A 6,147-nucleotide genomic window follows, 5' to 3' on the forward strand; every position below is an offset into this window, starting at 1 on the left:
CCCATACCAAGATCCACTGATAATTTCTTGGTCTATTTTGCTTGAATAGCATTACTGTGCTCAATAGTCAAAAGGCGGCGCACATATGAAAATGGGTCCCCATTAATATCAGATAACGGTGTGTTATTAAAAATGTGTTGTAAATGCGAGCCTATCCTTTATTGTTCTAATCTTAGTCAAATCTCCTATTGTCCATGGACAGGAGACGATGTTTACTTTTGTGAGGATTCAAAAATGGGAATGGTTAGATCATCCACACATCCACACACACACGCGTATACACTGACTGTACAAAACATTTGGAACAGCTGCTCTTTCCATGACATAGACTGACCAGGTGAAACCAGGTGAAAGCAATGATCCCTTATTGATGTCACCTGTTAAATCCACTTCAATCAGTGTAGATGAAAGGGAGAAGACAGGTTAAAGAAGGATCTTTAAGCCTTGAGACAATTGAGACATAGATTGTGTGTCATGTCCTGACCAGTAAAGAGGTTATTTGTTATTGTAGTTTGGTCAGGACGTGGCAGGGGGTGTTTGTTTAATGTGTTTCGGGGTTTGTTGGGCAATGTTCTATGTTAGTCTATTTCTATGTCTGGTTTGACCTTCAATTGGAGGCAGCTGTTCCTCGTTGCCTCTAATTGAAGGTCCTATTTAGTAGGGTTGTTTTTTCATGGGTTTTTGTGGGTAGTTGTTCCTTGTGTAGTTGTGTGCCTTACAGGACTGTTTTCTCGTTGTTTTTGATTAAGTGTTTTTTTTTTGTTTTCTTCTCATTAAATAAAGAAGATGAGCATACACATTCCCGCTGCGCCTTGGTCCCATCTGTACGACGATCGTGACATTGTGTGTGTGCCATTCAGAGGGAGAATGGGCAAGACAAAAAATGTAAGTTCTTTTGAACGGGGTATGGTAGTAGGTGCCAGGCGCACCGGTTTGAGTGTGTCAAGAACTGCAACGCTGCTGGGTTTTTTACGTCAACAGTTTCCTGTGTGTATCAAGAATGGTCGACCACCCAATGGACATATAGCCAACTTGACACAACTGTGGGAAGCATTGGAGTCAACAAGGGCCAGCATCCTTGTGGAACGCTTTCGAGATCTTGTAGAGACCATGCCCAGACGAATTGAGTTGTTGAGGGCAAAAAGGGGTGTAGCTCAATATTAGGAAGGTGTTCCTAATGTTTTGTACACTCACTGTACATCCATGTACACTTCACAACTGCTGCTACCAGACTCTTAATTTACTATTGCTAATACTAAACAATTCAAACACCCCCCAATCCTCCCTTCTCTGATACATGTGTAAATATTGTACTATAAATTGTGCCTTCCTGTATTATACTTGTGCTAAAATGTCTATTATATTCTTATATTGTATTATTTCTTATTGTTGTTGCATTGTCATGAAGGAACTTGCTAGTAGGCATTTCGTTGGACAGTGTATACAATACATATGACTAATAAAACTTGAAACTGAAACCTGTTTTAGGCATTCATTTTATTGTTTTATCATTGCATTATTGGTATGACAGTGCTACAGTAGTCTAATTTATCTACTCAAGGCACAGTCGGCTATCAGCTGCTGCAAATATTTGCGGATCAAAATGTGCTGATCAAAATGTAATAACGAGATCAATATGGGTAATCATTGAAGAGAATGAAGAGTAACCGCCCAAAAGTGGGATCCCTCAAAAACCTCTAGTGACATCACCAGAAAAGTTTACCCCCGCCTTCCAAAGAAACATTACAGTTCTCCTAGCAGCAGGATATTATGCTGGAAAGACGATCCCGGATTTATATATTTTTTTTTTAAAGTAAGAGTCCCCCTGCAAAGACATGCTACATTTTGGGAATATCAATGTTCTGTTTAGGCTATATTTAAAGAAATACACTTGTAAAAAGTATATGTTATTGGAATTACTCAAGAGTCTGGAAAACTTAAATTGGTCTCTTTTGCTGGGCGACTGGTTTAATACAGTGCTGGTGACTCCTTACTCCACCTCCTCCATTGTCCTCAAAGAAACACTGTATATGAATGACATATTGGCTTATAGTGAAAAACTATTCTTTGTGCCAATGTAAAAGTTTGTTTGGGAGTACTAGTAGGGTCTGTAGAATGTATATATGGTGTCATTTCATAGGGGACTGAGGTCAAAATACCCAACAGGACTTTTTAAATTTTAGTCATTCAGCAGATGCTCTTATCCAGAGTGACTTACAGTAGTGAACGCATACATTTTCATACATTTCTTTGGTACTGGCCCCCTGTGGGAATTCAACCCACAACACTGGCGTTGCACACACCATGCTGGCGTTGCAAACACCATGCTCTACCAACTGAGCGTGACCCTGGACAACACCCTGTCGTTCTCCACTAACATCAAGGCGGTGACCCGATCCTGTAGGTTCATGCTCTACAACATTCGCAGAGTACGACCCTGCCTCACACAGGAAGCGGCGCAGGTCCTAATCCAGGCACTTGTCATCTCCCGTCTGGATTACTGCAACTCGCTGTTGGCTGGGCTCCCTGCCTGTGCCATTAAACCCCTACAACTCATCCAGAATGCCGCAGCCCGTCTGGTGTTCAACCATCCCAAGTTCTCTCACGTCACCCCGCTCCTCCGCTCTCTCCACTGGCTTCCAGTTGAAGCTCGCATCCGCTACAAGACCATGGTGCTTGCCTACGGAGCTGTGAGGGGAACGGCACCTCCGTACCTTCAGGCTCTGATCAGGCCCTACACCCAAACAAGGGCACTTGTTTGGGTGTAGCCCTTTCCTGCAGTCAAATGACCAAATCGCCCTCTAGTTGCCTCATTCTATTTCTACTTTGCACTTTCTTCCACTACAAATCTACCATTCCAGTGTTTTACTTGCTATATTGTATTTACTTTGCCACCATGGCCTTTTTTGCCTTTACCTCCCTTATCTCACCTCATTTGCTCACATTGTATATAGACTTATTTTTCTACTGTATTATTAACTGTATGTTTGTTTTACTCCATGTGTAACTCTGTGTTGTTGTATGTGTCGAACTGCTTTGCTTTATCTTGGCCAGGTCGCAATTGTAAATGAGAACTTGTTCTCAACTTGCCTACCTGGTTAAATAAAGGTGAAATAAATAAATAAATAAAATAAAAATGGGTAGAATGTTATTCATATTTTTCATAATTTCATAATAAATCAGCATTACTTTCAAGTTATCTTGTGATGTATATAAAGTGTAATATTGGGATGCAAACTCAAAACGGAACACATTTCAACTCTATATCTGACATAGCACAGGTGTCTTCTTTTTTAAGCCCATAACCTTGTGTGTGAGGTGCATCATTTTGTTTCAAAGTAGATTTGTTTAAGACTACCAAGAAACACTCTGTGTGACCCTGATTTAACCCACTGCAGTAAAGACTAAACAGAACATTGTTGGTCGCTGGGCTTGTGCTAAGACCTCGAAATGCTGATGCAGCACCCAGCACCGGTCCTATCATTTCTTTCCTATACAGTATTTTGTAAATATTATGTAGTAAAATTAGTACACAGTATGTAGTTTTAGTAAGTAGAAGGCAAGACCGATTTCAGACATGGCCTCTACACTAGTTTAAAGACAGAATGTGAAGGAATAGTTTTTGCTTTCCAAGATGGCCACTCTACTTAGGGCTATAACGGCCATTAACGATTTGCCAAATTTCATGCAACCTGGCAGAATTGTCGAACCCACACAACTGAACATTTGACCACTTTCCCAACAACTTAGGCAGTAACGTAGAGCATTAAAGTGCGCTAGATTCTACAGACCCTACTGACTACTCTCAACAGCACTTTTACATTGGCAAAAATACTATTTATTTTCTCCATAAGCCAATATGTAATTCATATATAGTGATTTGCATTGTGGCCAACGGAATGGTGGTGGAATAAAAGGCCAGCAACGCTCCATTTTATTTAGTCCACCATTCAAAAGGCACTCGCACATCTGAGCTATCGTTTTTGCAGGTGCATGGTAACAGTTGAATAAAATGAGAAAAAAGAAGGAACACACACATTGCTCTTGATATTATCACTTCTCTTTAATAAGCTTTATGTATCGGCCTCACGGCCTTCGTCAGAGGTCTGATACATAAAGCTTATTAAAGAGCAGTGATACTATTAAGAGCAGTGTGTGGGTTCCTTCTTTTTTCTCATTTAGTCCACTATGGAATAACACCATTGCCAGTCAAAAGTTTGGACACACCTACTCAATCAAGGTATTTTTTTAAATATTTTCTACATTGTAGAATAATAATGAAGACATGAAAGACTATGAAATAACACATATGGAATCATGTAGTAACCAAAAAAGTGGTAAACAAAGCAACATATATTTTGAATTCTTCAAAGTAGCCACCCTTTGCCTTTTTTAGTAGACACTCTTATCCAGAGCAACTTACAGTAGTGAATACATACATTTCATACATTTCCTTTCATGCATTTTTTTTTTTTGTACTGGCCCCCTGTGGGAATTGAACCCACAACCCTGACATTGCACACACCATGCTCTACCAACTGAGCCACAGGTAGGCTTTGAGCATTCTTGACATTTTCTCAACCAGCTTCACCTGGAATTCTTTTCCAACAGTCTTGAAGGAGTTCCCATATTTGCTGAGCACTTGTTGGCTGCTTTTCCTTCACTCTGCAGTCCAACTCATCCCAAACCGTATCAACTGGGTTGAGGTCGTGTGATTGTTGAGGCCAGGTCATCTGATGCAGCACTCGATCACTCTCCTTGGTCAAATAGCCCTTACACAGTCTGGAGATGTGTTTTGGGCCATTGTCCTGTTGAAAAACAAATGATAGTCCCACTAAGCGCAAACCAGATGGGATGGCGTATCGCTGCAGAATGATGTATTAGCCTTGCTGGTTAAGTGTGCCTTGAATTCAAAATAAATCACTGACAGTGTCACCTGCAAAGCACACCCACACCATCACACCTCCTCCTCCATGCTTCACGGTAGGAAACACACATGCGGAGATCATCCATTCACCTACTCTGCGTCTCACAAAGACATGGTGGTTGGAACCAAAAATCTCAAATTTGGACTCCTCAGACCAAAGGACAGAATTCCACCGGTCTGATGTCCATTGCTCGTGTTTCTTGGTCCAAGCAAGTTTCTTATTATTATTGGTGTCCTTTAGTAGTGGTTTCTTTGCAGTAATTCGACCATAAGGCCTGATTTGCGCAGTCTCCTCTGAACAGTTGATGTTGAGATGTGTCTGCTACTTGAATTCTGTGAAGCATTTATTTGGGCTGCAATCTGCAATGCAGTTACCTCTAATGATCTCATCCTATGCATCAGCGATAACTCTGGGACTTCCTTTCCAGTGGTGGTTCTCATGAGAACTAGTTTCATGATAGAGCATGATGGTTTTTGCGACTGCACTTGAAAAAACATTAAAAGTTCTTGAAATTTTCCAGATTGACTGACCTTCATGTCTTAAAGTAATGATGGACTGCCGTTTCTCTTTGCTTATTTGAGCAGTTCTTGCCATAAATTCTTTATTCATTTAACTAGGCAAGCCAGTTAAGAACAAATTCTTACTTAGAATGATAGCCTACCCTTGCCAAACCTTAACCCAGATAACGCTGGGCCAATTGTGCAACACCCTACAGCCTGGACTTAAACCAGGGTATGTAGCACCTCTAAGGCACTGAGATGCAGTGCCTTAGGCCACTGCCCCACTCAGGAGCAGACATTGACTTGGTATTTCACCAAATAGGGCTATCTTCTATATACCACCCCTACCTTGTCACAACATAACTGATTGGCTCAAACATATTAAGAAGGAAAGAAATTCCACAGATTAACTTTTAACAAGGCACACCTGTTAATGCATTCCAAAATACCTCATGAAGCTGGTTGAGAGAATTCCAAGAGTGTGCAAAGCTGTCATCAAGGCAAAGGTTGGCTACTTTGAAGAATCTCAAATATAAAATATATTTCGATTTGTTTAATACTTTTTTCTATATGTGTTATTTCATAGTTTTGATGTCTTCACCCTATTAATCTACAATGTAGAAAATAGTAATAAAAAAAGTAAAACCATTGAATGAGTAGGTGTGTCCAAATTTTTGACTAGTAATGTATATAGATTCTACAGACCCTACTGAGTACTC

Source organism: Salmo salar, chromosome 28 (assembly GCF_965601325.2).
Source record: "Salmo salar chromosome 28, fSalSal1, whole genome shotgun sequence".
Taxonomy (NCBI): domain Eukaryota; kingdom Metazoa; phylum Chordata; class Actinopteri; order Salmoniformes; family Salmonidae; genus Salmo; species Salmo salar.